The sequence below is a fragment of the Mastomys coucha genome, unplaced genomic scaffold, assembly GCF_008632895.1.
Source record: "Mastomys coucha isolate ucsf_1 unplaced genomic scaffold, UCSF_Mcou_1 pScaffold22, whole genome shotgun sequence".
In the NCBI taxonomy this organism is placed as follows: domain Eukaryota; kingdom Metazoa; phylum Chordata; class Mammalia; order Rodentia; family Muridae; genus Mastomys; species Mastomys coucha.
In genome coordinates, this window is record NW_022196905.1 from 27,460,496 (window position 1) to 27,482,546 (window position 22,051).

Consider the following 22,051-nt stretch of genomic DNA (forward strand, 5'->3'; position numbering starts at 1 on the left):
CTCTCTCTCTCTCTCTCTCTCTCTCTCTCTCTCTCTCTCTTGAGGCAGAGTTTTCCTGTATACCCCTGGGCTGTCCTGGAAGTTGTTCCATAGACAAGATTGGCTGTGAACCCAGAGATCTGCCTATCTCTGTTTCCTGAGTGCTGGGATTAAAGACGTACATGATGACCACCACCTGGCTTCTTCTAGCCATTTTGAGTTGTAATGTTGAAATACTGTAAATTATAGGGTTTTTTTTTCTCCCAAAGATGGCATAGAATATCCATCATCCATTGTAAGCAAGTGAGAAACAAAGTATTTTCATTCTTAAAAACATAACTTGAATATTGATAAAGATGAGAAATTAGTTTTTTTCCTGCTACCCTAGCATTTTATCCCAAACAGAAATGCACATTAGATTTTAATTGGATCAACTCTTTACATATAAAGATCAGAACATTTATTTCATGCTTTAAAATCATCTACTCTTGCTGGGTCCATGCTTGGAACTCTAACACTGACAAAAAGACAATCTGAACCCAAAAGTCTGACCTGGGCAATGGAAAAAGAAAAAGTCTTGTCTAACAAACCAAACCAAACTGATAAACAAACCCTCCTGCTTTCCTGTGTCTCATGGATGTTTTAATTTTTCAACTATTTAACACTTTAAAACATCTTTGTGGTCCAAAAGAGGGCTATGCTTTGTTGGGGTGAACAGAGTCCTCTCTGGAGTGGTGGTGTCCTACAGAGCTTTGTGCTCTGATGGAAATGTCCTGTGGCTGGGTCATCAGCACAGTAACTTACACCCACAATGACACTGAGCACTAAAGATGTGGCTGGTTTGCATGAGGAGGTAAATTTTCAATTTTATTTTATTTTAATTAATTCAGTGACTTATAACTCAATAATTAACAGCCATATGTGCCTGTGGCTCCTATATTGGATAGGTTAATTTCTGAGACTTGCTGTAGCAGATTACCCAAAACTGAGTGGCTTAAACTATAGAAATATTGTTCCCTTTTCCAATGAGCTATGCCCCAATCCCCAAACAACAGAAATGTATTTGCTCATGGCTCGGGGAGCTAAGTCTAAATGGAGGATGAGCTGGCCTTACTGTGGCTGAAGATCTTGTGTAGATCCCTTCCTGGCATCTTTCCTGGCTTCTGGCAGCCCCTGGAGATACTTAGCGGTTTTTAGCTTGTGTATAAGAATGCTGACTTTTGCCACTGCCATAGCATGGTGTTCTTTCTATCCCTGAGTCCTTGCTTCTCTGATTACAAGGACCTGAGCAGCTGCCATCTTGTTGAATGATCTTGTTTCTAATTACACTTAAGAATTCCAAAGTCACACTCTGTGATTCTGAATAGACATGGACTTTGGGAGGGTCAGTCATCAACAGCGGCTTTAACACAGAGTTATTTACTATGCATCTGAAGCACCACTTGGGTTGTTGGGACACAGGCTGCTGGGCCCCATCTCTAGACTTTCTCACTTGTACATATATCTTGTCTGTAGAGTAAATCCCAGGTGATGCTACTGCTGGTCCTATGACTACTTGAGAAGCACTTCTCTGGTGAGCTTCCATTAACTCACTAGGGTTGCCAAGAAAAATGAATGTCCAGTGGGAGGCATAAGCAGTATAAGATGTTATTCCACAGTTCTGGAAATACGATGTCTGAAATCAAGGTGTGTTTGAGGACTTGGAGGGAAGGGTCTGTTCTCTAGCCCTTTATCCTTGGCTTATAGATGCATATTTTCATGTTCTTCTTGTGTGTGTCCAGATTTCCCATTTTGATAAGGGCATCATTCATATTGGATTAGATCCTACTCTTACAACCCTTTAAACATTTGGTCACTTCTAAGATGATTCTATCTCCAAACATCACATTCTGAGTAATTGAGTGGTTTACTGTTTTAATATATGATGGTTTTGGTGGACAGTACAATCCAACCTATAACACACCTTTGACTATTTTCATTTAAAAACATTTACTTAATTTTATTTTTTATATTTTTAGATTTATTTATTCTTCTTTCCTTCCTTCCTTCCTTCCTTCCTTTCTTTATTATAAGTACACTGTAGCATCAGATCTCATTATGGGTGGTTGTGAGACACCATGTATTTGCTGGGATCTGAACTCATGACCTTTGGAAGAGCAATCAGTGCTTTTACCTGCTGAGCCATCTCACCAGCCCTTAATTTTATATATGTGTGTGTGTACCTGAGTGTATTGCACCTTCTGCTTGCACTACCAACAGATGTAAGAAAAGGGCATCCTATCCCATAGAACTGGAGTTACAGGTAGTTGTGATCCACTATGTAAGTGCTAGGAACCAAACCTAGGTTTTCTGTAAGAACAGTAAGTGCTCTTAACAACTGAGCCATATCTCCAACTCTCTGACAATTTTCTCCTAATTGAATTAGTTTCTCCTGGAGCTAAGAGAGAAGTTCATATAAAATTCAGGAAGAAACTGAACTGTGCAAGGTCCAGGAAGTAAACAAAATTTACAAGGCTCAGGAAGTTCCTGAAACATGTGATTCACAGGCCTGTCCTCAAGACGATAACAGCAGTAAAGCACTGTGGGGGAAGAGGAAACTCTCCTACTGGTCAACTTGTCTGCAAGTTGGGCTGGGAGCTCCAGGGACATAGCTTTTGTGAGCTGTCACTCACATTGAGGTGGTCTTTTGGATGATGCAGCTGGCTTTGTGTCATTTGTGCTACTTTCACCTGTCAACATGGTCCTGTGAGTAACCATAATAAACTCTCTTGTTTACTAAAAGAGACTTGGGTGGAGTTGTTTCTTTGGTCTGTCTTTAGACCCTATCTGGAGTGAATATACTTTGCTCACATTTCCAAGGAAAAGCCACACAGCAGAGTATCTTCTTGGAGTGCGTGCCATGGCCTTGCTTATCTTTGAACTTTGGGTGACTGCTGGTCTGAATGGGTTTCCAGGACTAACAGGCTTCCAGTTCTGCTCTGTTGACACATGACTGGGAAGCTTGCATAAGAACCCTTGTTTTGAGCTCTTAATATCTCCATGGACTTTGTTTAATGCTGACCTCCTGTCATTCCTAGATGGTAAGACAAGTTTTTGGTTAGTTCTTGGCCTCCGTGTTATTTTGTAAACTCTAAATAAATGTGCGTTAATAAGACTAATTTGGTCTTTGTTAAGTTCATTGATTTTTCTCATGTGTTGTCTTTATCAACTTTCCACTCATCTATGTGTAGCCTCATGCTTTTCCACCTGGCTTCTTTGTTCCTAGAACTAACAACTCTGAGACTTAATTATATGTGAATAAATGCTTAGGCCATAAGCTTGTGTTTGTTTTCCTCATAACTTAATTAACCCATTTATTCCATTTTAAGTCTTTGACACGACTAGTTCTCTCTCCTTAGGTTTATGTGACCATGTCTCTCTTTCAGAGTTCAGGAAAAATCTCTCGCATCTATTTCCCAGAATCTTCCTCATCCCCTCCCAGATCTTCCACCTCTTATTTTCTGCCTTGGCTCATTGGCCATAGGCTTTTTATTGACAGGTGGTGCTTCCATACAGTTCACAAGAGATTCTCTCTCTATCAATGCATCTATTTACCCATTCCTGCATTCTCCCCATCCAGGCATGCACGTATCCATTCATCCACCAATCCACTCAGTAAACACTGAGCATCTGTTGTGTAGTAGTAGCTCTCAACAGGGCAGAACTTGACTATTCAAAGCCTAGTCTTACAGAGGAGACAGTCGTATAACCAAGTAAACAGAAACACATTTGAGGAGTTTACAGATATGGCTTAAATATTTTAAGCTTGTTGGCCATAAGGCAGAGACAACTTTAATGCTCTAGGCTCCTGTGTTAGCAAACAGTTACTTGTCTTAGCTGGGATAAAACACTGTGACCAAAAGCAACTTGGAGAGGAAAGGGCTTATTCAGCTTACAACTCAGAGGTCACACTCCACCCTGAGGGAAGTTAAGGCGGGAACTCAAGACAGGCACATGGAAGTAGGGACTGAAGTAGAGACTACGCAAGAATGTTGCTTATAGGCTTGCCCCTCATGTACTGCTCAGCCTGTTTTCTTTTACTATCCAGGACCACCTGCCTACCAATGGCATCATCCCCTAAGAGAAAGGTTCACATACATTAATCATTAATTAAGAAAATGCTCTACAGGCTTGCTTACAGGCCAATCATTTTTTAAAAGATTTATTTATTAGTTTTTCTATTTACAAATGTTTTCCCTGTATGCATATATGTGTACTGTATGTCTATGGAAGTCAGAAGAAGGTTGCTGGATCCCTGGAAACTGAACTACAGATGGTTGTGAACCACCTTGTAGGTTCCGAAAATCGAAATCAGGTTGTTTGCAAGGGCAACCAGTGCTCTTAACCACTGAGCTATCTCTCTAGCCCCAGGCCAATCTGATGGAGGCATTTTTCTCAATGAAGTTTCCCCTTCTCAGATAACTCAAGCTTTTGCCAACTTGACCACTAGCAGCACCAGCACCACCACCAGCAACAATAATGACAACAACAAGCCAGACTAATCCTCAATGTAAGAATAGTGAATACGATTAGAGGCTGAAGATGAAGCTCACTTAACGACTGCTGTTCTGCATGCAGAAGCCCCCCCAGTCTGCCCCAACACTGGGAAGGTGAAGGAGGAGGGTCAGAAGTTTAAAGGCATGATTGACTACATAGCAAGATTGAGATACATGACACTGTGTCTCAAAACAAAGAAACAAACAGCAGTTAACCTATGAGTAGAGAGTTTGCACCCCAGGCAGCACATCCTGCCCTGTGCTTGTAAAAACTTCCCTCACATCCATCCTGTCCACTGGAGTACTTGGGTCTGATGTTGCCCGATTCCTAAATCTTTGTCAATTCAAAGGAACAATTTAAAGACCTATTATGCTGAAGTTGAGCACTGAACACTCAGTTGCAACTATCAGGGGCTATGGGAACTAGGGGTAGAATGGTGATGCTGCTCAGGTGTCAGGGAAGGCTGGGGCGGGGGCGGCCTGTGCTCTTTTGTTTGACATTACTTCTACAAGGCTTTCCGTGACTTCTTAGTGGGATTATCTTGTGCTCTTCCTGGTGGGGATGAAGGAATAATTGGGCATGGCTCGTGCTCTGAGTCACACTTGACTATTAGAGAGAGGCTGAAAAGGTGGTGGTTGATCTCATGATGAAGGATGACATATGCCGAGCCAAAGGATTGAGGCTTTATTCTAAAACTGAAAAGGATCTATGAGGGTCCTAGCTTTGAAGGGGTTATTTAACTTTTTTTTTCTTGAGACAAGGTGGGGTTATGGTAAAATCTGTAGCATTCACAGTGATACAGTTATAGGCTGGAGGTTCCATATTCAAGGCTGCCTTTTGACTTTCAATCTTCCTGGGTAGGCTTTCTGAGTTCTGAAGTTAGAGATGTGTACCACCATTGTAGTGTTCCTGGGTTGGCTGTGAGAGGAGCTCTTGGGCAGCAGAAGTGGCTGGAGACAGGGAGGACAGTTAGGACATCGATTTAACAACTTAGGTGGCTGGTAGGTTTCAAACCGGGGCCAGCACCATGGTCTCACAGAGGACAAGTTCAAGATGATGTCTGGCTGATGTGATACAAACTTCTTGGGAGACTGAGACAGGAGGTTGTCAAGTTCACAGCTAGAGAGCTAGTTCATATTGATTTTGAGGTCAGCTGGGCATTTAGCATGATCCTGCCTCCAAACTAGGGCAGGTAGGTGTAGTTCTGTGGTAGAGTGTAGCTGAGGCATTAGATTCAAACCCATAAAAATAAAGAAAAAGGTGTTTAGGAAGTCTTAAGTTTGGGCAGCTGGGTGTTTGGTTATGTAGTGGAAGGAAAGGGGGCTTCTTTCTGGTTTGGAATGTAGGACTTTCCAGGGGTCTGCATGCCATGCAGGGAGGTGTGTGGGGCAGTCTGTGAGGGGCAGGTTTGAGTTCCAGGGACCGTGCCATGGCATCTGTTTGTTCCAGCTGCACTCTCTGACCCTTCTTAGATGATGTCAGTCAAGTTCATTTCTGTTGTAGGGCCCCCTTTGTTCTCTTTCCTGTGGTTTCTGTGTGCCTGGCTCCTCTCCCTTCTCACCTCAGCAATGTGGAAACCTTGACTGTTTTTTCAGGACTGTACAATCCAGGCCAACCCCAGTGCTTGGCACATAGGGAATGGTCGATGAACATCAAATTAATAACCAAGTGGTGGCTAAAATTCAGCAGCAAGTCTGGGGAAAAGGAGCCATGTTTACATTACGGCGATTAGAAGGGACACGGAGGCACAACATCTCCTTCCATAGTTGAGTGAGGCTCTAGGATCTTTTCTTTGTGATGATCTTTGTCGATAATAAAAGTATTAATGATAGTGTAAATGCCTGGGCACAGTTCCCTTCTTACTGACTGCAGTCTTGGGTAAGAATCTCTTATCTGTACAATGGGACTAATAATTGTGTCTGTCAGTTTATTTTGTGAGTGCTAATTGACAAGGATGCCTGATAGGCAGGCATAGATAAGTATTCAATAAATATTGGCTATTGCAACTATTTATTAAATATGCCAAGAAATATGCAAAGAGCCTTCCTTCCCTCCTTTCTTTTTCCTTCCTTCCTTCTTTCATTTCTTCTTTCTGTCATTATCTACCCTTGGCTAGCCTGGATTTCAGTATGAATACCAAGCTGCCCTCAAAGCTCACTCTCCCTTCTGATTCCTGAGATTATAGGCATGTACTATCCTACTAGGCTATGTGAAACCAATGTAAGGGTTTTTGGGGGATGAGATTATATATACCAGTCTTGGGTTTACTATATAGTTGAGGATAACCTTGAACTTTGGACCATCTGCTTTTACCCTCCCACCTCAAAGTGATGGGACTATAGGTGTACAATGCCACACCGGCTTTATGTAATGTGAGGACTTGAACCCAGGGCTTTATGTCTGCTAAGCAATCAGTCACTCTGTCAACTGGGCCACATCTCCATTCCTCAACTTTTTCTTTTGAGGCTAGCTCATTATATCTCAGGCTCTGATCCTCTTGCCCCAGTCTACAAAGTAGGGCTGTTGGCAAATGTCACTACAACTGGCTTTCAGTGAAAATGCAATCTTCAAAATAACTTAGATAAGAATTTTATCTAAAAACACTCCATGATCCATTGTTGAGGGAAGAGAGGCTCAGAACAAAGGTTGGGAGGCACAGACACTGGGAGTCAAGCTTAGGTGTGTTCAACTTTAATACCTGTATTCTTTTTTTTTTTTTTTTTTTTTTTTTTTTTTTTTTTTGGTTTTTCGAGACAGGGTTTCTCTGAGTAGCCCTGGCTCCTGGCTGTCCTGGAACTCACTTTGTAGACCAGGCTGGCCTCGAACTCAGAAATCCACCTGCCTCTGCCTCCCAAGTGCTGGGATTAAAGGCGTGTGCCACCACTGCCCTGCAACCTTTCGTTTTTTAATTTTGTCATATTCTTTAAAATTTATAAAATGCTGTAACAATAAAAATGAGTATTACAAAAGTTGTTTGATATAAAACAACAATCAGTTGAACAGTCTTATGTAGATGCTTGTCTGTAGCAATATTGAAAATACATACATTTTTCTCAATATAAATTTTAAATAACTCCAAACATACTAACTGTATATTTTAAAATAATACATCACTACTAGTTTTTTTAAATGAATAAATAGATAAAGTCTTTATGTTTGTTTGTTTTGTTTTTAGTAGAGCTTAAAATTTTGGCTCTTACTGTGGTACAAACCCAAAATAAGAACAATTTTCTGCTGCACCAAAGAATGAATTGTAGGCACAATTTTTGGATACAGATTTCTTGCTATGGTCAAAGCTATTTGACTTGAGTGATTGTCTTCATTCTCAGCCCACAGGGGACAGGTTACATTCATTTAAGAAATGGTGTATGTCTTAAGATGGTCTATCCATGAAATCATTCACCAACTGTTTCAATGAACAATGGTTTGCTTAGAGGGTGGCACAGACATTAGATGAGGGTAAGAATCTGGTTCATTGGCTGTGATGATTTCAAAAAGAATTTATCTCAGAGAAGAGTATCTTATAAAGTCATCTTCTTCAAAAGTGATACAATAGTTATAAATATCAAGCAAAGCATTCAGTCTCACTCTTTGTTCTTCTTTTACAAGCCACTCCCCCAAATTAGTTGTCTATGTTTCTTTTGGCTCTATAAATAATTTTGAAATATCTAAGCTGTTCTGAAAACCATAGTAAAGTGTAAAAACATTAGATAAGCAATCCTGCTTATAGAGAGGCTGAGACAGGAGAAGCAAAATTTCAAGACCCTTATGTTGTACACAGCAAGACACTGTCAAGTACAAACAAGCAGAAAGCATATATGGATTGTACAATATTGGACTTATTTCTCCAATTACCAAATTAGAGAGACCACTGGATGACAGCCAACAAATTTCTTTTTTAAAAAAAGATTTATTCATTTATTATATGTAAATACACTGTAGCTGTCTTCAGACACACCAGAAGAGGGTGTCAGATCTCATTACAGGTGGTTGTGAGCCACCATGTGGTTGCTGGGATTTGAACTTAGGACCTTCAGAAGAGCAGTCGGTGCTCTTACCCGATGAGCCATCTCTGCAGCCCACCAACAAATTTCTAACTCCTCATATTTTTGAATTTCAATCGATTAAGACATGTTGGTAATATTAATTTTCATATTAAGAGATATTAAGGAAAAGTAATTGTTACTTGTTATTTTTGTTGTTAGAGGTGGAATTAGGTTTGTGTGATTTGTTGAAAGATTACTTTCTTGCTTCTTCTAGGGTGTACTTTTGCTCCTTATGTTGGTGTTTTCCCTCTGTTGTCCTTTGTAGGGCTGTATTCATGGAAAGATATTGTATAAATTTGATTTTGTCATGGAATATCTTGTTTTCTCCATCTATGGTAATTGAGAGTTTTATAGTAGCCTGGGCTGGCATTTGTGTTCTCTTGGGGTCTATATGACATCTGCCCAGGATCTTCTAGCTTTCATAGTCTCTGGTGAGAAGTCTGGTGTAATTCTGATAGACCTGCCTTTATATGTTACTTGCCTTTTTTCCCTTACTGCTTTTAAAATTCTTTCTTTGTTTAGTGCATTTGGTGTTTTGATTATTATGTGACGGGAGGAATTTCTTTTCTGGTCCCGTCTATTTAGAGTTCTGTAGGCTTCTTGTATGTTCATGGGAATCTCTTTCTTTAGGTTAGGGAAGTTTTCTTCTATAATTTTATTGAAGATATTTACTGTCCCTGTAAGTTGGGAGCCTTCACTCTCTTCCATACCTATTATCCTTAGGTTTGGTTTCCTCATTGTGTCCTGGATTTCCTGGATCTTTTAGATTAGGAGCTTTTTGCTTTTTCCATTTTCTTTGACTGTTGTGTCAATGTTTTCTATGGTATCTTCTGCCCCTGAGATTCTCTCTTCTATCTCTTGTATTCTGTTGGTGCTGCTTGCATCTATGACTCCTGTTCTCTTTCCTAGGTTTTCTAACTCCAGGGTTGTCTCCCTTTGTGATTTTTTATTGTTTCTAGTTTCATTTTTAGATCCTGGATGGTTTTGTCCATTTCCTTCACCTGTTTGATTGTGTTTTCCTGTAGTTCTTTAAGAAATTTGTGTTTTCTCTTTAAGGGCTTCTAGCTGTTTACCTGTGTTCTCCTGTATTTCTTTAAGGGACTTATTTATGTCCTTACAGTCCTCTATAATCATCATGAGAAGTGATCTGAATCTTGCTTTTCTGGTGTGATGGTATGTCCAGGACTTGCTATGCTGGGAGAATTGGGTTCTGATGATGCCAAGGAACCTTGGTTTTTGTTGTTTATGTTCTTATGCTTGCCCCCCCCCCCCATCTGGTTATCTTTAGTGCTAAATCTAACCGGAGCCTGTCTTTTCTGTGATCCTGGTTGTGTCAGAACTCCTCAGAGTCAAGCTGTCTCTGTGATCCTATGATTTTGGGATCCTGTGATCCTGTGATCCTGTGATTCTGAGCCCATTAGGTCTCCTGGGAGTAGAGCTTCCTCTGGGTATTGTGCAGAGTTTGTGCCCAAGGTCTGCTCAGGGTGCCGACCAAGACAGACTGGAAGGAACCCGTGGCATTGGACTGGTGGAGTTCCTGCGTGCCTGGGTCCCACTGGTCCCAGTTACTCTGGGTGTTGGAACAGATGTTGTGTCCTCCTCACTTCAGACCCTATGATCCTGGGGGTGTTAGAGAGCCTGGGTGTGGAGCTTCCTCTGGGTGTTGTAGGACTGGCTGCAGAGTTTTGTGCCCAAGGTCTTCTCAGGGCGCTGGCCCAGACATACTGGGCCTGTATTCTTAAGAACCCACCATACTATGCTCCAGGCCATGCCTTGAACCCCAGTATGATAAGTGGAGCTAGCTACAGATACTGGTTGGAACTGTGGGGTCCTGCCTCGTAGAGTCCAGGTTATCCCTCTCAGAGGCTATAGAGATTCTAACTGGAAGGGCAGTAGGAAGGGTGGCTGGAGACAAAGGGCACTTCAACACCAGTCTTCCCTCCTCCAATAGGAAGACTAAGCATCAGGAGACCTTTTGACAGGTATAGCCTGTCAATCCACAGCAAACCCACAAACCAGAACCTTTCTGCCAGTCATCACATTGTTTCCAAGTATCAACAACCTTTGGGTCAGATAAGAGACTTCAACGAAAGCAAAAATTTTCCCTTTGGGCAATTAATTATCTAACCACTTATTAACTTGCTTGATACTATGGTAAGTAATAAGAAATGACCTTTGAATGGATTCATTGACAACAAAGTGTTCTGAGGAAAATTATTTTATATATACACAGATGCACGTGTATATGTTCATTCAGCTGTGAACACGTGCCTCCCAGGGCATCTGTCTACACTGACCTCTGTACTCTTGGGAACTCAACAAACTTGCAAGGTTCAGGATGTACATGCAAGGAACCTTATTACTCAATCTGAACACACACATACACACACACACACACACACACACACACACACACACACATATGCACACACCTAAAACTGCCTAACACCACACATACAGAAAAACAGAACCAAAAATGAAACAATAACAACATCAACAATTCACTAGTCATCCTCAAATGATTTCAATTTGGAAGAACAGCAAGTAAGGCCAAAGGAAGACTTTTAGCGTTACTTCATTAACTGTGTTCACTAGACACCTGGGGTTGTATTAAACACTACATTATCCATTCTACTGGAAGATCGGGACTGTGATAAACTCTTGGTGGCTTGAGGGAGTAGACACTCACCAGAATATGGAAGCTTTCTGACCCAACTTGTTCAAGGGCACACAGTTACTGAGTCATAGAAGCCAACATCTTGGACTGAGTACAGGGTCCCCAATGAAGGAGCTAGAGAAAGGACCCAAGGAGCTGAAGGGTTTGCAGCCCCTTAGGAGGAACAACAATGTGAACTAACTAGTACCCACAGAGCTCCCAGGGACTAAACCACCAACCAAAGCGTACACATGGTGGGACTAATGGTTCCAGCAGCATAAGTATAGTAGAGGATGGCCAAGTTGGTCATCAATGGGAGGAGAGGCCCTTGACCCTGTGAAGGTTCTGTGCCCCAGTGTAGGGGAATGCCAGGGCCAGTAAGCAGGAGAAGGTGGTGTGGTGAGCAGGAGTGGGGGGAGGGAACAGGGGTTTGTTTTTGTTTTTGTTTTCTTTTTTTTTCTTTTTTCTTTTTTTTTGGAGGGGGACCTGGAAAAGGAGATGTTGTATGACATGTAAATAAAGAAAACATCTAATAAAGAAAAATAAAATAAAGTAAAATTAAATTTAAAAAAAGAAGCCAACATCTCCAAACTAAACAAAAATAAAAGTCAAAATAAACAAACAAAACTGAATAATCCCCGCCTCCACACACACACAACATGGAGTCTGTTTTGTGTTGGACAATTTCTCCTGGATACGGAGCCAATGGTACTCCATGGGAGAAAACTGATTGTTTCTTTTCCAATAGGCATCAGTTGATAATAGCTTCTTGGTTAGGCGTGGGGCTTTCTTCTCAGTGATGGGGCTTTGGTTTGAATTTGAGGAGATCTTGTGTGTGCTGTCATAGTCTCTGTGAGTTGATATGTGTATCATCCCCATTGTGTCTGGATGACTCATCTGCACTTCTGGCTCTTACAATACTTCTGTCTTACCTTCTACGTAGCTCCTTGAGCCAAGAGGGGAGGGGATTAACAAAGCCTCCCCCGCCTTAGGGCCACGCATCCAAAGTCTCTCATTCTCTACACATTGTCCAGTTGTGGATCTCTGATTAGTTCCTATCTACTGCAAGAGGAAGCTTCTTTGCTGAGGGTCGAGTGGTGCACTGATCTGTGGGTGTGGCAATAAGTCACTTTTACTTTAACAAAATAATAGTGCTAAGGTTTCTTCTATGAACCATGGCCAGTCTAGTCTCACATTCTTGGCCACTTTATCAGTGTTGGGTATGTGTTCCATCTCATGCCATGGGTCTTAAGCCCATTAAAAAAAAAAAGATGTATTTATTTATTATATATACAGTGTTCTGCCTTCATGTATGCCTACACACCAGAAGAGGGCACCAGATCCCATTACAGATGGTTGTGAGTCACCATGTGGTTTCTAGTAATTGAACCCAAGACCTCTAGAAGAGCAGTCAGTGCTCTTAACCACTGAGCCATCTCTCCAGCCCTTAAGTCCAATTTTTAAAAAGTGGTTGGTTACTGCCATAACACTGTCCCACTGTTGTACCCCCACACCTTGGAGACTTTTTGCTGTTGTAGGCCACAGGATGATAATAACATCTCCTCCTCCAGTAGCGTAGAGCACAGCTTCTAACCCAATGGATGCATAGTCAATAGGATGCAGCTTCTAGTTGGGCACCAGCTTAATTTCTCCATGTTTAATGACATAGGTGATACTTTTAGCAAGAGAGCCTTACTACTAGGTTGTGGAGAGGAACCAACAGCTCTGGCAATAGCCTGTGGTATCTCTGGGAGGAAGTCTGTGGGGCCACTTTGGCAACAAGTCAACAAGCTATAACCCATTCCTGGCACTGAAGGTTTGACTTGGTGTCATAAGTTGCATTGTCTTCCCTATTACACGATGACTCCATTTAAATTCCTTTCATATATGCATATATTTTAGGACACTTCTATGAAGTAAATTTCCTTATGACTTTTCAAAAGACTTTTAGTGTTAGTTGCCTTTCCTCATACTTTCTCCTTTATTCTGCCCTCCCATTCCCCCCCCATTTACTATTCCTATTATAGTTTCCCCTTTATCTATTTATAATACTATGTTTCCCTACTTTGGGTCATCCTATCCTCTGCTCTGGAATTATCTATCTATCTATCTATCTATCTATCTATCTATCTATCTATCTATCTATCTACATAACTACCTACCTACTTACACAACTACCTACCTACTGTCTAACCATTTATCCCTTCATCCATTTACCCATCTATCCATCTCTGTCTAGCTCTCTTTCTCTACATGGGAGACTGTAACTCCCTTGGTAGTAATGTTTGAGTTCATGTTAAAACTACCTTGGGAATTGCTCTTTTATTAAGTGGTAAGGACATAGTTGTTTATTAAGTTGCTTTATTTTAGGCCACAGAGATTTTGTTATAGTTTAAAATTTACATACAGCAAATCCATTCCTTTATAGTGTTTAGTCGTATAAGTTCTGATAAAAGCAGAGGGCCCAACTCTAGTTCTTAGCATCAATGGCAGGTGTCTCACACTACTTACAACTCCAGCCAGCTCAAGGGATCTAATAGCCTCTCTGGCCTCCTTGGCTACCTTCACACATGTGCACATATATACATATTTATATATGTATATGTGTGTATATATATAATATAAATAAAATAAATCTTTACAAAGACATAAGTTAGTCTTAAAGAAAATTCTTTAAAAAAAAAGAAACTGGGCTGGTGAGATGGCTCAGAGGGTAAGAGCACTGACTGCTCTTTGGAAGGTCCTGAGTTCAGATCCTAGCAACCACATGGTGGCTCACAACCACCCATAATGAGATCTGATGTCCTCTTCTGGTGCGTCTGAAGACAGCTACAGTATATTACTGTAGCCGGAGCATGCGGGTCAGAGCAAGCGGGGCCAGAGCGAGCAGGGCCGGCAGAGGTCCTGAGTTCAGTTCCCAGCAGCCACACATATGATGGCTCACGGCCATCTGTACAGCTACAATACACATAAAATAAAAATAAAAAATAAAAAATTAAGAAAAGAAAAACTAACATATAACACTCAATGCTAGCAAGAGGGCTGAGCAATAGAAAGTCTCTTTTGCTGGGGGACTGCAAAATATCACAGCCATTTTGAGCTGCTGGTGATTGAGTCCGGGGCCTTGCACATGCCAGGCAAGCTCTGCATCATTAAACTATATCTTCAGCTCTTGCAAATGTCACAGCTACTTTAGACCACAGTTTAACAGCTTCTTACTAAGTGAGACACGGTCTCGTCATATGACCTACCTAGCAAGCACATGACTACATAGTTATTTGAGTGAGTTGAACGGCTGACACAAGAGTGAATTGAATGTCTGTAGCAGCTAAAAGCTGGGAATAACCAACACACCACCTTGTAATAGGTAAATGGGCAAGCTAATAGATCTATAAAATAACTATTACCTAAGGATAAAAGGGAATGGTCTATCAATCCAAGAGAATTTATAGAGGAGACTCAGTGGGGGCAAAGTACTTGCTGCTGAGCCTGACCATCTGAGTTCAAGCCCTAGGACCCACAGGTGGAAGGAGAGAACCAACTTCTAAAACTTGGCCTTCGATGTCCACATGTGTGGTGTGACATGTGTGTGCATTTATATATACATAATAAATAAATAAATAAATAAATAAATAAATAAATAAATAAAGCTTTAAAAATGTCTAAAAATGTCGTAGAGGAAGGTTAACTGCATATTACTAACTGGAAAAAGTGTCTCTAAAAAGCTACCTACTCTGATTCTAGTTTTTAAAAAGGACGCATGTGTGTGTGTGTGTGGGGGGGGGTGTTAAACATCCTAATGTCACCATTGACAGTGAAGATGTCAGGGACTGCCATGAGCTGAAGGTGACAGTATGAGTTAGCATAACACAGGAGATTTTATTTTGGGACCGTGCTCCTGTCATTAGACTGAGCTGACTGACAAGCAATCCCCTGGGAACTGCTTGTCTCTGCCTGCCCAGCGATGGGATTACAAGAATCACCAGGTTTTTACGTGGGTGCTAGGGATTGAAGTCAGTTCCTTGTGCTTGTGTGGCAAGGCATTTTACTGATTGAGCTGTATTTCCCCAGCTGCCCAAGTGATTCCTTCTAGGTCTAATTTGTTTCTCATTAGGCAATCCAAGTTTATGGTCACCAAAACAAAGTGTGTACTCATTGACGTGGCTTAGGCTTCGTTTGAGTGTTGCTTTCCCCTGTTCTGTGCAAGATGTTCTGAGGGTAGGGTTTGAGGCCAGGTAAGTCATCAGAGTCTGGACCAATCCCACACAAAAGTATGACAAAGGAACCAAGTTCCCAGGGAGAGGGTGTGACAGTGTTGGTAAGGCGATTAGTGTTTCTTGCTTCAGAGATTTGGTGTAACCTACAGAGGGTGAGGCCAGCCTCTGAAGGCCAGTCTCCTCCTGAAACAGGCAGAAACAGGTCTCTCTGAAGGAGGAATAAAGACCAATCCAAAAGCCTAGTATTGTTTTTCATGTCTCAGAATCCTGGAATTAGGATCAGCCCTCACAGCTTACGTGAGGACATAGCCTGGGTAGGGCTCAGATCTGCCCCAGGTCACAGCCATGGATACAGCAGAGAACCCCATGGCTCTGATCTCCATCCACCCTGGCTGCCTTTCTTCCAATGAATACTTATTGAACACTTGTTGCTTGTAGGGTATAGTGATGTTTCAACCTGCTTCTCTGTCATCTTGTGCTGTGCCTTCTGTCGGTCTGTCCCAATTATCCCTTCCAGATAATCATCACTGGTGTTTTCAAATGTGGCTCATGTCATACTTTCACGGGGCATCCTCTCTTCTTCCGCAGAGCCTCCCTCTGGCTTAATGTCTAGAGGCTTCAGAGTGCCTGGCGGATGTCTTTCTCTAAGTACTTATCACTTAGCATCGACACGCAGGGCAACTGCTTCCTTTTTGTCTGTCTCTGTTAGTCTTTAGAGATATGAACTAATTTTTACTTATTTATTTTATATCCCAAGCATTCTTCACAGGTCCAGGGACATAATATGAGATTCGTTTATCAATATTGCCCCCCTAATGGCAAACACTAAACATCAGGCATTGTGTACCATGGTATTCCAAGCTACAGTGATGTGTTTGTAAGATGGGCACTCTTATTCTTATTTTGCAGAGGAGAAAGCCTGAGTCTTAGAAGAGTTAATAAGCCACCTGGCAATGGGCTAAGAGACACTCTGTTAGTGGAGTTGCTCTTCCATGAGTCAGGGGCAGAGCAGATGCAGTCCTTTGTTCATCCTAGCTTGGTGCCTGGCTTGGTGGCCAAAAGCTGTCTTAGGCCTAGGACTCTTAGAATTAATTAAAATCAAACCCAGGAAGAAGAAGAGAGATAGAGATGCCTTCTGAGATAGAGAGATAGAGCCAGATGCCTTCTGGCTCATGGGTCATGTGGGCCTTAGCTACCCACTTGCCAGAGGATGTCACCCAGGAGCCTGGCAACCGCATTGCCAGCCTGCAGTGGGAGCCACCATTACATGCAAGTATGTGGTGGCCAGATGGGCGAGAAAGAGAAGTGGATCAGCTTGAGCATTATGAAGAGAGCTGGAACTGGAGACTCAGCATGGAGAGGAGGAGCCTATTGTTTGTGACCTGCAACCTGGAGCCATGGTGAAGTCCCAGCTCAAGCTGCTGCTGAGAGGCATGTCTGGGTCCCTGGCTATGCAGGGACAGGGGTCAATGTCTGTGCCTCACATTAGAACATAGGGACTACCCTGGTTGGGACAGTCATCAGGGACCACATGGGTGTCCAGAAGTTGTGCAGAACAGGAAAGCTGGCTCCACCTCTCACCAGAGACAGCCTTAGAGAAAGCAGCCTCCGTGCTTTGCCCAGGCAGCATAGTGGAGCCGGCCCTGGTAGTGGGGATGTGGTTGAGCAGGCCCTAAGGGTGTGAGTGAGAGAGCTGACCCTGTCACTCAACTACTGTGGAGTGGCTTCGGCACAGACAAGATGCCCCCCCTGCCCCTCACTGTGCCACCACCAGCAGTCAGGAAAGCTGCCCACAGGGCTATGAGCACAGGATAGTTATCCCTCTCCCCTCAACTGGCTGTAGCACTCAGGAGAGTGGACCCTGTACTTCGCCTGGGCAGCACTGTGGAGCATGGGTGTAGGTGAGCCAGCCCTTAGGGCATGAGCATGGGAGAGCTGACCCTGATTCCTGGCAGCACTGGGTGGCCTAGCTGGAGCAGCGCTGGAGATCTCACTCTGGTGGTGTGGATAAAGGAGAACTGGCTTGCTGACCAGCACAGCTACCATCCAGGCCCAGATCTAGTGCTCTGAGTTGGTCCATGGCAAAATCTATATCACCTATATGAGAAAATGATTGGGGCTCGTGAAAGGTCTTAAAATTCTGCAGATCCAAAGCTGCAGGATCTCCACGACATGGGGCAGCAATAAGATAACCTGGAGGAGTCCTGATGAGGATCTGATATTGATGATGTCACAGGAGCCAGAAGTCTCAAACCAGACCATTGACTCATTACAATGAACATTTGCAAGTGAGGATGTGTGGACAGAGGAATATATTGTGGGTCATACTGTGACACACTACAGCTTCCAAGATGAGCCATTTTCTATGCTTGTGTGTGTGTGTGTGTGTGCATTTTGTGGGGAGGTTGCAAGGGCAAAAGGTAGAAATGGCGGGATGGGGAGATGAGTGAGACTGGGGTGCATGATGTGATGCAGGTGATAGAAAACTTTGACTGAGGTCTTTGGGTTTTCTTTGGTAGATGCAAAAAAGTTTTGGGTCAGAGAGTGATACCGTGCATGGTTTAAGAAAATAAAGACTAAGAAGAGGGGGAGACCACCTTGCAATAATCCATGGAAATGTGTGGTGGCCTGATCCAGGGTAGAGAGCGTTTGAGGTGGTAGTTCAAAGAGGGAAACCTTGAAGAAGTTCTGTGGTGGGGAGTGATGGGGAAGTGTTGTGAATAGCCCTGGTCTTGTATTTTGATGTTAATTCCACTTTCCCGGGAGGGGCTATAGATGAGGAATGAATCACTGTATACAGGTGTCTTGTGAACTTGCTCCTCACCTTAACTTGTAAAATAAAGGCTAGAGCTGGTGATTGGGCAGTAGAAGAGAAGGTGGAGCAGAAGAGTTTGGGGGAGACGGAGGACAAGGGAAGAGAGAGGTGGATGGAAGAGAGGAGAGAGTGGAAGGAGAATGGAGGAGAAGCACGTGGCCTGGAGAAACCACAAGTTATAAGGGATCTCATAGATGGGGAAGATGGTGGTGTAGTGGTAGATCTGCCCAGTCTAGATGTAAAGCTTGTATTCATATTAATTGAGTTGTGTTTTCTTTGACTGGGCTTATTTGAGTTGGAGATTTACTGCAACAGGGAAAGAGCAAGACTCAGATGTAGCTTAAAGTCAGAACCTTAAGTTCTAGTTCCAGCTGAGTCCTGTGGCTCCACTTGGCCTCAGCTTCCATTTACAGCAGGCAGGGAATGAGCTGTCCTGTCTCTGGAGGCTTTTTCAGAGCTCACGTTTAAGCAACTCTAGTTTCAGGTTGAGCAGATCTGGAGAGACCAGCTGCTTTCTGTATTTAGAAGCTGGCTTGTAAGGCTTCAGCTCTGAGATGTTCTGAAGTCGCCATGGAGCTGAGATTACTGTAACCGGGTGATCTGGGAGTCAGACAACAGGTCTACACACCTTCTTCCTTAAACAGCTTTTTTTCTCTAGTGGAAGTATCCTGGAGTGACTTATGCTATCTCTTGAAATATGAGCCTTCTGAAGAGTGAAAATATAAGTTCCCTTGACCTCGGATAATACTGGAGTCATTATGTAATAAGGCTCATGGGCTCTGAACAGAATTTTCTAGAGTCTCCAGTTGGCCACTCTACCTACAGACCTTGGGCTCCAGTCAACACTTAAGCCTGGCACAACAGGCAGTGTGGGAATAGGGACTGATTGTGTGCTTCAGGACCCTGGGAGGATGACAGAGGCTCACAGACTAAGGATGATCATAGGGATGATGGTGGTGGAGACGGGTCCTGAGAAGCACATGGTTCAAGAAGGGCAGTGACTAGAGAGGGGAGAGGACTTGTCTGGTGACTCTGAATCGGGGTGGAGCTGGACTGGAAGCCAAGGCTTTGAATGTCTTCCTAGGGGATGGCTTTTGTTTCCTTCTCTGCCCTGTCGGACACTCTCTCTGGGGATTCCAAGTGCAATGGTTCAAATTCTAGTCCTGCCTTCAGTAATTACATGACCTGGGCCAATTTCCTTATCTAAGAACTGGAGTATCATGGAGTGGCTCAGACTATCTCCTGAGTTATGAGCCTTCTGATGAATGAGCACGTGGTTTCTGGGCCTCTGATCAAAGTCATTATGTAATAAGGCTTACTCCTATGTCCCAGGGTGCTGTGGGGACTATAAGAGATAATGTTTATCAAGCAATTACTGATGTGCTCAATAAATGATAGATAGCAAATGACAGGTTCATGATAGCTCTTTTACTATTCCTTTAATGCATCTCAGATAATCATTGTCTTGGCCTAAGGGGAAGTTTTGGTGCAATGTCCTGAAATTGATTTTCTCTCTTTCCTGCACGCGCACATTGTTATTCTGTATACTTTCTTCCTTTGCTCCATCACTTTGGCCTTGTCCTGATGTTACCAACACTAAATCCCTCACCCCATGCCCACATTGTCAAAAACCCACAGAGCTTTGAGCCACCTCCAGGTCCTATGGGCATTTGTAAGGGGTTTCCAAAGACAATCCCTCTCATGCACCCTGTTTTATAAAACATGGCCTGTCAAATGAGCTCCAAAGCATTTTGGGGGTACTCAAGCTACCTTCTCTCCTTACTTTTAGGACAACTGATGTCCTTGCTTAATATTTTCCTTTAAGTACTTCTCTGCAGACTGCCTTCTGAAAGCTCAAATTCATTAGACAATTAAGGTTGATGTTAAGGGCCTTGGTAAAGGCAGGAGTAAAAGAACTAATTCCCTTTCATCTCCTCTACCCACAGGTCACCAAGACTTTGGGCTTCAGTCAGAGCTTGGATTGTTCATAGCTGGAAATGAGGAAGAGAGGCTATTCTCATAACACCAGGAAACGAGAAATGAAGAAAGAGATAAAGGCTACCAGGAGAAGGCCAGTCTACCTAGCCTTTCTGTGACTCTTCTCATCCTTGAAGAGAACCTCACATTTTAAAGACTGTCTCATATTTTCATCTTATTTTGAGCCATACCAAAGATGGATGGCTAGAGATCATTGCTTCCTTTTGACATATGAAGAAATGGAGTCCCAGGGAGTTGAATTGACTTACTCAAGGGGGTAGGAGGAAGGCGAGCTAGCAACAGACTTAGGACTCCGATCTAAGATGCTAATTTCTAGTCCAGTGTTCTTGTCTTTATGCTACATCACTGGAAGAATTCCTAGTGCTAGATTCTGTAATTCTCAAGGCCTTTAAACACATAGGCAGACTCTATCTGCTTTTCCACCAGGAGTCTTTGCACTTGCTGTTTAAATATGGGAGGCTCTTTGCTTCCTTCTTGGGAGTCATAAACAAGCATCCCTTCACTCTGGATAGATGCTGATGATGAACCAAAGAAATGATCTCACCCACATCTAGCTTATAGCTACAAGTGTGTATGATCTGTAAGTGAGCACAAGATAGTTACTAAATCGGATTGCACTATGCATAATGTTTTGTAGATCTATATTAATGATCACATTACTCTAGTATATTTAGTACTAAATAAACACAAACATATCAATATGTCTAAATATATCTTATGTTATATCATAACATATCATAAATATATCAATATGTCTGAAAACCCTCCATTTTTAGACACAGGTCAATAGGAGCTCTTATCATAGGCATTACAGAAGTAAATATTCCTATAATACTAGCTAATTATTTTCATAAGATAAACTCCTTGGGTCTGGTTTGTTGGTCAAAAGCTTTTAGTGTTTTTAAGACTTCAATATATATTGCCAAGCTGCTCTGCAGAATGGCTCTCTCGGGTGCCAATCGTTTCAGCAGAATGTGAATCTTTGTTCACCTGTGTTCATTCCATGATGCAATATATAATGATCATTTTTACATTATGAACGCAAAACGTGCAAGTTGCCATCTTGAAATTTGTGGCATTAGCATTCTCATTGCTACACAGCTGCCACCACCACCCATCTCCCCAGATAGCTTCATTTGCCCAAGCAGAATTCTGCACCGAGTAAACAAAACTCACAGGTCTAGAGGATGGTTCAGTGGTTAGCTACTGGTCAGAGGACCTTGGTTCAGTTCCCAGCACCCATGTCAGAGTGGTCACAACTCCCCGTAACTCCAGCTCCAGGGGATCCAACACTCTTCTGGCAGCTGCCAGCAATATATTCCTGTAAACAAACCCAACACACACACGTACACACACGCACACACACACACACACACACCTTTAAAAACAAAAAGAAAACAATAAATCCTTATCCTCCTTTCATGTAAGTGAAATCATAAATGTCACGTCTCCCTCTGTTCTTTTTCACTATGTAACCCATACTGGCCTGGAACTTTCTATGCAGAACAGGCTGGTCTCAAGGTTGTAGCAATCTTTCTGCTTCTGCGTTCTAAGTACCATTATTTTTAGGGGTGGTAGTGGATTATTTCACTTAGAATTTATGCCTTCAAATTAGATTTATACAATGATACTGAGCCTCAAGAAACCTATCATTATGCTGAAAACATCACACGTTGAATATTCACATGTCTTCACAAGCATTCTCAGAGCACTTGTACCAGCTTAAGATTCAGTAAAATCATTTAACAGCAAGTCTGTTTTATACTAAAATGTTGGTTATAGTCCTCTTTGGAGTGGCGCCCAC

General features: G+C 42.5%; 1 long non-coding RNA gene and 1 other non-coding gene across 2 annotated transcripts in view; both read left to right on the plus strand.

Moving 5' to 3' along the window:
* LOC116069801 overlaps nucleotides 1–20,833 on the plus strand; it is a 52,442-nt gene extending 31,609 nt beyond the window's left edge. Inside the window, exon 3 of the long non-coding RNA XR_004110145.1 lies at nucleotides 20,196–20,833. This is a non-coding gene — a long non-coding RNA (uncharacterized LOC116069801). The remainder of the gene's footprint in view (nucleotides 1–20,195) is intronic.
* On the plus strand, nucleotides 16,376–16,520 carry LOC116071770. The gene has a single exon (XR_004111137.1). It is a non-coding gene; the product is annotated as a small nucleolar RNA SNORA48 (small nucleolar RNA).
* Nucleotides 20,834–22,051: the final 1,218 nt, after the last annotated feature.